This window comes from Stylophora pistillata, chromosome 2, assembly GCF_964205215.1.
Source record: "Stylophora pistillata chromosome 2, jaStyPist1.2, whole genome shotgun sequence".
NCBI lineage: Eukaryota > Metazoa > Cnidaria > Anthozoa > Scleractinia > Pocilloporidae > Stylophora > Stylophora pistillata.
Window position 1 is genome coordinate 18,278,865 of NC_142520.1, and position 12,016 is coordinate 18,290,880.

The following is a 12,016-nucleotide window of genomic DNA, read 5'->3' on the forward strand; positions in this document are numbered from 1 at the left end:
GACTCACGCCATGTAAAATTTGTCAATTTACATTGCGTGAGTCACCAGCTTATTACTGTTTTAGAACGAAAAAAAAAACCAATAACATTTTATCCAAAGGAGGCTTCTTAACGAGTTTTACAGTAATTTAGAAAACATATATCAATAGACACAATACAGCGAAACCAGCAAACTTGGAAAATTGAATTGATCACTTTGAGGTATGCTGTCGCCATGGAGATAGATTTTACGTCTTTTATTCTAAATTATACTCAAGAAGTTAGCCGAGTTTATGAACTCGACCCAGTTTTCTTGCCTTAATCCAAACATATTCAACAAAGATTTTGAAATCACATGTATGATTTGGGACCAATTTACACTCCACTTCGTTCGCTTACCACTATTAGGCAAGATGCGGCACAATGATCACGAAAGAGAAAATGACAAAACAGTTTACATCTTATTGCTAAGAACTACAATAACATAAAATGACTTACACTTAAAAGTCTTTGAAATCACACTTGGACAACAGATATTATGCCTCGATCAATTCAAAGCTTCAACATCGCCTCTTGTGGGCCAAAGCATGTACTGATGCCCGACCCAACTGCCGGATATCATAGTCATTTTTATTTTTTTTTGCGGAAGGAGGGGGAGGGTGAGGGAAAGAAGGTAAGATTAGCGACACCCACCCAATCCTCCCTCGTTTTTATACTCCTCTGCTACTGTCGCACAGTTTATTAGCACGTTTTCTTTTACTAATTGAACACCTTAAACCGGCCATCTTTTTTATATGATGCTCTCTAACATAAATGAACACAGTACGCATCTTCTGATTGGTCAGTTCAGTTTCCAAGCGGATGCTTTATTATAGGGCCCGCATTTGATCGGTGACAGCTAGTTATGTCATAACAGCAATGAAAAGCGTTTTTCCTGGCTCCAAAACACAATAAAATAACTGGAGACGTTGAGAAGTGAGGAGGGCGAGTGATTTTAAAACTTCTTATTTAAAGTTTTTTTATTTAGTCTCTTACAGCTTCTTTTGAAAGCCTCTCTTTTTCAAAGCTTTGTTTTCCGTTAAAACCAGCTTATCACATATTTGAGAACTGAGATATCTCAGCGCTACATCGCTTATCACTTATTTATGTAGTTAGAAAACACTTCTCGAAACCGCGTTTGAAATCAGGGCTCTACAGGACAACATCGAATTGAACTTAACAAATAACTTACACTATCTTTGAAGTTTTTCCTGGTACTGAAAAAGAGTTATCACACAAAATAACTAGTGTGCTAGACTAGTAGGATACACTTGAGTGAAGCAGTACTTTTGGCCTCCTCCGCAGCCATGGACAACTCTAAATCACCAAGAGATTCTTCATCTAACCACTCAGAAACTTCCTCTTTTGATAAAAATTTTTCGCAATAATTCTCAGTTAATACCCCGCGACACATATATTTTTCACTCATCCGGGCTTCTGTTTCATCCTGACAAATCCGGCATAATTTGGTGAGAGGTCCATTCCAACCGTTTTATTTAATTTGTTTTTCTTGCTTCCCTCGTCTGATGACTTCCATATTTGGTTTGTATAATTCTCATCATCCTGACAAGATTGTTACGAATGCTTGTTGTGATCCCTAAGGCTTCTTGTATGTGAAACTGCAGCCTCGCTATCCCAACTGTGGTGTGGAACCTGAAGCTCAAGCAGTAATGCATCGTCCAAGTCATTACCGAAGTCACAATCACCAACTTTAGGTTGCGTAACACAACCACTATTGTTAAATTGCGTTACAGCTTGTTTATTTCTTGGGACACCATCTTCGTTCAAGTTGTTCTCGTTTGTATTAAGTATCTCTTCCATTTCATCTTTCCTAGAGTCATTTAGCCTCTGCTCGCATTCAGATAACAACTTACAAAGCTCTTGATCATCAAAATCATTACTTGAAAACTCGTCAAACTGAAAAATGAGAATACACGCTTTTCAAAGATTTTTAAATGAAGTAACAAAAAAGGTCATGATGAGATTAATAAACTACACTTCATGAATCGTATTCAAATCTTTTACACAGGAGAGTGATTATTCAACTACCTCACAACTTCACAACGGATTGATTTCCTGTGGCTTTTCTTAAAGTAACCAAACGATAGAGGGTTTGCAAATTCCTTTTTTTGAACATACGACAGTAGGCTATGACTAGTTTCTATGATAAAGAGACTTTTACCCCTTCAATGCTTCCTCAAATAACGCAACCGATAAAGCTTTCCCAATGTTTGAGTAATTAATGGATGAATCTGAAATTTAGTTAAGTACTTCTCGCTGTTAGGAATATACAACAGACTTCTCCCTGTTTATCTTTTAAGGCTCCAGTTTTCTTTCGTACTTTTGCAAAGTCTGGAAAATTTTTCGCAAAAATCCATACCTTTCTTATAATTTTAAAAGTGAGCGTCTCTTGACTATCTTGACCATCTTGTTGAAGGATTGTAAAAACTAGAATAATGCTGGTAAAGATCTGAATATAGATAGATAGATAGATAGATAGATAGATAGATTGGATAGATTAAATAAATTAGATAAATAGAGATTAGGTAGGTAGGTAGATAGAAACTGAAGGTTAGTTCTCCAGTTCCTGGAAAAAACCCTGCCATACTTTGCATTTCAATTGGAATCTGTGCGAGAACTCTCCCTGAATCGTTCTTCTGCATTCTCGAATTAAGTCTGCTCCCCGACAAATCCTAAAAAATGATGTGTTTTCGGCAGCCAGAACATACCAGGGGAACGATAGTCAATCCCTCTACAGTTGGGGTCGTGACATTCCTGGTAGTAAACACAAAGTCTCAAGTCTGCCACAATCCTAATATAAAAAAAATTAACTGCGTGTTGGTGCATTTTTCATAATCATTGATTCACCTTTCTTATAATTCATGGATTATACTTTGTTTATTAACCTCATTTTCTTTCAAGGAAGTTTGGATAGCCTCCATCATTCACCACTTGCAACGAAATGTGGGTATAAGTTGACTACTGTAAATCATGTCAGCAACATAAGTGCCATGCAGTACAATCGTCGTGATCCAAATTGGAAGTAAACACATTGTAAGGCAAAGAAAATACATGCACTTTATATGATAAGCTGAATAACACGTGCAGTCTGATTGGTTCTTACTTATGATCCATCAGAGGAGAGACGCATAGATGACTTCACCATTTTCATTATTTGCTTTATAACAATATAAAATAAAAAGATTTCAAGTTGCAGTTATAGATCACGAAAGACATTCAAATGTGGAAAGACTTTGTTCTTATCACATTTTGACGTTACCTGTGACCTACTACAGAACAGATGCACGGAAACATGGAATCTGCTTGTTCATCATTGCTAAAAGAGTGGCTTTTTGGTTTACACCACGTTGTTACTCTTGTAACAAATTTCCTGTTACAATCAACATCATAAATATTTTCCAGGTGGTGACAAACATACTGAAAAAGAGAAAAAATATTCATATTTATTCCATGATATGTGGTCAAGTGAACCTTCCAGAGTTGTCATAGGAAGAAAAACTAGGTTGTAAAGGACGATAACTATAATTGAAGAATGTGCCAAAACACTAGATACTTTTGGAAATGGAAAGACTCCTGGTAATGACGGCAACCTGCCAAATTTTACAAAACGTTTTGGAGCTCTGTAGGTGAGCTCATGACAGATATGCTTTTACCGTATTTACCCCTGTATAATGCGCGCCCATGTAGAATGCGCACCCTTGTTGTTAACTTAAATTATCAGAGAAAAAAAGTTTTTCACGGCAAAAAAGACAAGTTAAATATTCGTACAATTATTTATTAAGACAACAAGAATGAGAAATTTACTATATCGTGAATATCAATATCTTTATTTTGCTACTTAGCTATTTATGACATTATTGAAATCAAACTTAAGATCTTCAAGCGAGGCCTAGCTAATTTGACGATTTCATGGCCCGGTAAATATTATGAGTGAGCAACAATATGATTTTGTGTCATACCATCGTACCTTTAGAATTTTCAATTTTTCTGGCCGTAAAGTCAAGCAAACAACAATATAACCACGACGAATTCCACTGCGTGCCCTTAGTACATATAAGAAATTTGCGTGTTTTCGCCTATAACAGCAAATCAAGAACTGCTTTAAATAAAGCTTTTGTCCTGAAATATTTCTCGCTCGCTTTCTCCTTGCTTCTCATCGAAAAAATTCCATGTAACATGAGGTCTCTTCACATGCTGCCAAATTTGCATATTCAATTTGAATTCTGATCCACGTGCCTGTTTGCACACTTGAGAAAATATTTAGCGATTTTTGTCGTTCCTCTTGATTTTAGAGTAAGTAATAAATAAGCACCTAGAGCCTTTCATTGAAAATAAGTTATTATATCAAAGCTTTAAATGTATTACTTTTTTTGTTGTGTTTTTAACATATGCAAATTGGGACGTGCGTGACAAACAATGGAATTCGTGTATAATACGCACCGCGATTTTGATCGTTATTTTTGTAGAAAAAAGTGCGCATTATACACGGCTTTAACCGGTAATTCTTCTTTTGACTCACGAGAAATATGAAATTCACAAGAACAGGCAATTATCACATTAGCTGATCTAACAGGTAAAGATCAAATGTATTTGGAAACTTGAGGGTGACTTTGCTAGTCAATGCTAACTCCAACCTTGCTTCTATGGTCATTATCATCAGAATCAAAAAATTCCTTCCTCGACTAATCCACTATAATCAGTCGAGTTTTATCCAGGGTAGATTTATTGGAGAGGTGGCTCACTCAATTTTCGACATTATCGATCATGCTGAGTTGTTTGAGATGTCTGGTACTCTACTGTTTATAGATTTTGAAAAGGCCTTTGGCTCTATTGACTGGGATTTTCATTATCAATCACTATAGGACTTCAATTTTGGTCAGATCCTAATTAACAGGCCTTCTGACTGGGTGCGCGGGTGCGAAACCGCACAATTCGGTCAAACCCGCACATTCCCCCAATAATAAACTCTTGAATTGTGTTTAAAATAATGGGATATTTTCCAAGCCTTGGTCTTCTCAGTATAAATTATTCAATCGCATCTTGTTTACAAATACCAAAATATTTCATTGAGTCAGAGATGTGTTCCTTCCGTGCAATTTACAAAGAAGACTTGTATCATCGGTTTTATGACTGCTCAGTATGCATAAGCCTTTTGGAACACGTTTTGCAATTGGTGGTCTAATTCTCATTGTGAAAATCTGAACCTATCTCTAAAAGAAGTTTTAATTGGCATTTTAAATAGAAATGAACTACTAAATTATCTGACAATGCTTGGTAAACTGTGTATATGGGATTTCAGGAGAAACAAGTCAATTAATCCGAAAGTTTCATTTTTGTACCGAAAGTAGAAGCCAAGAAAGAGAGTGAAAGACTTATTGTCTTAAGATATAAGCATCAAGAATTTAGGAAAAGATAGGAACCATTATGAATTGAAGTATTTGCACTGTGTCTGTGATGTGTTTTGCTATGACTATCCCTCTAGTATAATATATTATAAGTTAAGTATTAACTGTAATACGGGATTGTGAGTAATGTAAATTAAAAAATTTAAAATACATATATATTTTACAGCAGGTACAAAGATAATTGTGGCAAACTTAGAAAGGAATTAAATGTATCAAATATTCAGCACCATCAACTCGATATCACATCCGCAAGACACATCCATGTCCAGAAGACATTTGGGGATAATGGACATGCAGATAAACAATTCAGGTTTTTTCCTTAAGGTAGGAACTTAATGTGTTGTAGGGTATAGGCACTGCCAATTTTTACTAGCTTTTCTAGAAATTTGGTACAAAAATGTGCACAGGTGTTTGTCTATAGAATTCATCTGAATAGAGGAACAAAAAATTAATGTTTTTCAAGAGTGAAGTTCAAGAAAAAAGTGTGGGCTTGTAATATTGTCAGTATGCCCTATTATCTTCAAGTCTTTTCTCAAATCAAATGTTAAGTTTGAAAATTTATGAACATGAGAAAGATCACCAGTACTCCCCAGTGTTAGTTGGGGCACTCTCAGTCATGTGATGCATTTAGACCGACAGAATTTGAGTGACGCTACTTTATGGATTATAATGAATAATGTGTAATTTCCACTTAGATAGTTACACGAGGAAGAAGAGAAGGGAAGTAGATTTTGAGAAAAATGAAAAAAAAAACACTTTTGCTTTGGTAAATTGAATTCATTTCAATACATTTGTGTCAGAATTAAATTTAAAGCTGACAACCTGAACAAAATTGGAACATAACAAAAAAGAAGTTCAGACTTTCTCCTTGAAGCTCATCTTTTCTCTTAATTATTAAAAATTTTGTCTTATTCACAGCAGTGGTGCTTCCAGTTTTATCATTATCTAAACAAGAAACGCTGAAGAAGGGCCTTAATATCCAGGGCGTCAGTGGGCTTGTAATAATCAGATTTATGTATTTTCTTGTTCACAAGTAGATGGGCCAATAACTGGGGTCCAGGGTTAAACATGTGTATGTGGCAGTTTACATTATCCCCTCCTCCTCCCACTAAAGAATTTTTATTCTTACCTGCATGAAGCCACTCCTTTAAACAAATCCAGTATGTTGTTATTTGCACCAAAACTTTCCCTGCTGGTCATCTCTGTCAGCAGCATGCACTATCACTTCAATCTACCATGAAAAATATCAGCATGTAATTATCTCCTGCTGTACAAAAAAAGTCACTCAAATGACTGGAATTGAGGCCACTACATGCATGTACCCTGTTATTTATTATAATCACAGAGGGGAGTGCTGTACCAGCAACTAAAACACTGAATTCTGTAGAATCAATATGACCATCCTACACAACTGTGTAACACGAGTGGCGATATTGAGCAACCATGTCACCATTCCCGCTTTCTCAAACTTTGCTGAATGAACTTGCTTTGTTTCTTGTTTGGAATAATGGCCGCAAGATTTGTAATATAATGTGGTGAGCGACGAAGATGTAAATGCATTTTCCAAACAAGAAGAGGAAGAGAACACGAAAGTTAAAGAAAATGCTGTACGATTTAAACATTTTCAATTAATGAATTGCTCGATACATTTTGTTTCGCGTTCGTCAATCTACTATACTGAGGAAGGAAACAATTCATTTTATCGATTTCCTGCCTCATTTTATGACCGATTTTGAGGGAGGTAAAATGACTTGGCACTATATTTCAAAGGAAGGATTTTAAATGTTTCAAATAATCTCAAAAATTTCGTGGTGTTTGTACGTTGTGACTAACGAAAGAGAAAACCAAAATTAATAATCAAATGGTTGGTCCATGTTTGAGTAGTCCAATGAGGTTCTGTCCGTGGACTTGAGGTCATTGTTTTGTCCACCAACCCATTGCTTGGTGATCAGTTCTTTGAACATATGTTAGAGAGTACGTAATTCTCCTAATAAGATACATTTCATAGACATTGAATCGGTTGAAAATCCTTTCAAGAACTCTCACCTGTCGAAGTACAAACGAGAATTTTCATCGACGTGGGTGGTAGCTATTTCACACATTCGATGTACAAAATAAAGAGGAGAATACTTTTTCTCTAACACAGGTTACCAAATGTAACACAGCTGTCCAAACGAACAGTCCAGACTAAACAGCGCGACATCAGTTCCTTCACGACCAGAATAAAATTTCGTCCATCATTTTGAATGTGGTTCTAAGGAAACTGGGTCGAGAGGTAATCACGGCCAATCAGGAATAAGGAAGTGCATTCAAAGATATCTTCGCTTTTGATTGCAAAATCTGCATTTTGACTTTCAAATCCAGATTTCGCATTTTACGGTATAACATGAAATCCAAAAACGGAATACGACGTTGAGAAAACCTTCTTCAAGGTGGATTTGAAATCCAACTCCGGATCGCATGGATTTCTATGTTTCACTACTTTTGGGAAATCTAAAGAGGGATTTGCAAAACTACAGCTGTTGTAGGAGAGGTCTCAGTAAGATTCACCTGGAGCTGTAAAACGGCAAAGGTATTAGCTTTCGTTCATTAGCTCTGGATTTTGAATACAAATCAATCGTTACGGACGGACTTTCAGCATCGAAATCCGTTCGTCCTTTTCATGTTTTAGTCAAAAATCCCAAATCTGGAATTCCAAATTGAAATCCAAATTTCCCAATCGGAAGCACGCCGAGGTCAGAGTCGTTTTCCCAACATTCCACTTGTATTCGCAGTTTTTTGGACTCTTTTAAATAGAAAAAAAATTATTCTCATAAGGTCATCAACTTAGGGCAGAAAAAATTAAAATGCCTTTGGCTTTTCGAATATCAAGGCTATCTTCGGCTGCAAGTTTCTTTAAGGTTACTTCCCACCTTGAAAAGCCGAAAAAAAATGTTCTTTTATTGGACTAGATTGAAGTTACACATTTTACCTAAAGTTTACAAAAAGAAAAATTTAAAAATCTCAAAAGGCATCCGACTTATTTAGGAAAACGTATTTTCAAATAAAAGTTGATAAATAAGGAAGGCGTCATAATCTGTTAAAGAGGTGAACCCCCGGCGGGAATATTGGCGGCAACTTCATGTTATTTCCATATTTTGTTAACATCGCGCACTTATCAAAAGCCACACGTGGAAGTCCTCTACTAGTGGAAAGTCTTTTCTCAAAAAACATAAATCAAAATTAAAGAGGAGACCCCGAGCAAAGAAAAAAAAATGGTCCAAAGAAGAGAGAAATGGCACCATTTTGTTAAGGGGAAAAAAACAGTCACGGCACTCCTCTCCACGCTGGCATCCAGACTGCAAAGAAAACAAGAAAGCGCCATCAAATCTACATTTGTCCTACATAAGGTTAAAAACGAAGTTCCTTTAATAAGCAAGTACCGGTCTTGATACCAAACATAGGCAATCGCCTCCAATCGTATGAAATCAAGAATAAACCTACCCAAGGGAACTCATTTCAGCGATAACGGTATAAGTTAAGCTGTCTTTCGATTTGCTGATTTGCTTTCAGCAGTTTCTCCAACCTCACTTTTTTTTTGCCGCGGGTTTTTCCCTCGCCAGTTTTTCCCATTACTCAATGTTCAACAGAACGAGATAAAAAAAAAAAAAACCTGACTGCTATGCAGTACTTTTCCTGGGAAAATTTCGATCCGACTGTCATTGATGCCAGGAGGTCCCGTCTTCCCATTGGTTCGCTGTTTCAGGAGATAATCTCTTGGTTTGGCGCTATTTGTTCACAAACCTTTAGGAACTAAAATCTCGCATTTGGTTTTGAGGAATAAAGGAAATATTTGCTTGCAAATAGAATTTTTATGCTTCTTCTCCCCGTTGTGTACTTTTTATTTCTTTTGGGGGCCTGGGACTTGGGGTGGCATTTATTTGGATTATACCCAATACCCTTTAGGATACTTGTGCTTGCCAAGTGACCAGGCTCCCATGTGAGCATCACTCCGTTCCATCTTGATGGTGGTTAAAGACGTGGTTTCCTACCAATCGATGCACGGATCCCAGCTAAGATTCGGAGCAGAATTATTCAAAATAAATTTGTTGATTTTGGCTCCCTTCTTATTCATCCAGCTTTTGAGGACAAATTTCGCATCACACTCCAACCCTCCCAGGAAGGCTCTTCCCCATCGTTAGTTCTTGAGCCAGTAAACAAAGCTAAACGTATTACATCAATAGATGTTTGGCTCCAAGCTTTTCATGTTTATGTGGGTATTTTAACTGCACAGTATCCCCATGAGGCTCCCGGGCTCATGAAGTAAAGGGGCTACTATTCAAAATCTGGCTGCTACGGGCCATAATTGGCGTTATTATGATGAAAACTTCCGTTTTTTGCGCCAGTCTGAGGCCACCTCTCTTCCCTGGGGATCTGTACATTAGGAATTATGGTTGAAGTCTCAGACTAATGCCAGCAAATCCATTCCAGCAACCAGCCTTGCTAAGAACTTTGATATCTCTCGGGGTTATTGTTTCAAGTTTCATAAAGGGGGTTATTGCTTAGGATGCTCCTTTAAGCACTCATGTGCTAAATGTGATGGTCCACATCGGGCTATAAATTGTAATTTTCGTGCCTTTAGCAAAGGACACGCTTCCAAATTGTCCAAGCAACGCAGCAATAACACCCCTAGCAGCTGGATCACCCCAACCTACTTCCTCGGGAGCTTCCAACACCCGTCCACAGTGATCGTTTGCAATTTTTTCTTTCTGGGTATATCCCTTCCGTAGTAGAGCTTTTATCCAATGGTTTTAATTATGGCTTTCCCTTGTACTATGAAGGACCGCGAGACTCTTCATGTGCTAAAAACCTACTTTCTGCAATCCAATATCCTGAGGCAGTTGATGCGTAAGCTGGTCCTAGTTTGTCTTAACTACAATATATGTTTTAAAGCTAAGCATGTCCCAGGCTTACAGAATAAGCTGGCTGATTCTCTTTCTCGGTTACAGTTGCAGATTTTCAAACAACTGGCACCAGCTTACATGCACAAAGCTCCCACGGTCATGCCTCCTCATCTGCAGCCACTGAGTTGGCTTCAATAGCTTCCTTTTTACTTCGCTCCAGTCTTCAGCCCTCATCCATACCAACTTATCAGCGTGCTTGGAAGCTTTTCCACCATTTTTTTGTTTCTACCTTTCATCACCCTTTTCAAGCATTGCCTATTTCACCTTCCATTTTGGCCTTATTTATTGCTTATTTGTTTCGTTCACAGTATGCTCCATCCACTGTGATGACCTATGTGTCATGTTTGAGTTACTGCCATAAGCTAAAGGGCTTTTCAGATCCCTCTAAAGTTTTTTATGTTGCTCAGATGCTTAAAGGTTTTCACAAAGTTGGCTTTCGCCTTGACAGTCGTCCTCCCATTACACTGCCAATTTTAGCTAAATTAATTTCTGTGGCACCTTCTTTGGTTGGTTCTCCTTATCAAATTTGTCAATTTCAGGCAATGTGTTCACTAGCATTCTTTGCCTTTTTACGAATTGGTGAAATGACTTCAACTAGTGGGCGGAGTGATACTTCTCCCTTACAAATTTTGCATGTTAGTAAGCTGCTCAGCTCTTGAAGGGATTTGAATGCTTTCAAGATTAGTTTTGGTAATTTTAAACATAGTTACAATGCTCCCCCTTTTTCCATTTTGGTGTCTCGTCAGCCACAATCCTGCCCTGTGGAGCTTTTGGCCAAGTATTTAGCAATGCGAGGGACCCGACCGGGTGCTGTCTTCATTACAGTGGATGGGGCTCCAGTTTCTCGGTCTCATTTTTCAAATCAGTTGTCATCTGCCATACAGTTTTGTGGTTTGTCCCCCTCAGTCTACAAGGGACATAGTTTTCGAATTGGCGCTGCTTCTCATGCTGCAGATAAGGGGTTATCCGATGCTCAAATCCGCCTCTTAGGGCGATGGAAATCTAATGCATTTCTTAAGTATATTAGAACACCTAATCTTTGCTCTTAAAGCTGTTATTTTCTCACCATCCAGCAGGTGCAATTGCCTCAGTTTACTATTTTCTTCCACCTGCAGTATTAGGTAGTAGGGGTGGTTCTTACTTTTGGTGTAGCCCAAAATATTCTTTCTTCTTACTTGAGTAAGGAAGGTTCATGTAAATTGTCCATTAACACAGGACTATCCATTGTTGATATGGGGCATTAGCTAGCATGAGCAGCTCTTGCCTTGGGTTGGCATTGTGTCAATGCATCGAAGAAGTTAAGTGAGGCGTTTAAGCCTTATTTCACATATTTTGTTTAGTATCCTGCTGTTGATCTGGGGCATTAGCTAGCATGGGCAGCTCTTGCCTGGGGTCGGCATTGTCTCAAATACACCGAGGACGTTAAGTGAGGCGTTTGAGCCTTTTTCCACATATAGTTTAGTATCCAACTGTTGATCTGGGGCAGTAGCTAGCATGGGCGGCTCTTGCCTTAGGTCTAAGTCTCATTATACTTGTCTTTTCTTATTCTAATGTTGATCCAGGGAAGTAGCTCACATGGGTGGCCCTTGCTTGGGGTGGGCACTTACTAGCTTACCTTCAGATAGTCTAT

General features: G+C 37.8%; 2 pseudogenes; both read left to right on the forward strand.

Annotated features, from left to right (window-relative positions):
- LOC148737511 (uncharacterized) overlaps window positions 1–12,016 on the forward strand; it is a 182,314-nt pseudogene that overhangs the window by 151,963 nt on the left and 18,335 nt on the right.
- Window positions 10,363–11,665, forward strand: LOC148737529 (uncharacterized; annotated as a pseudogene).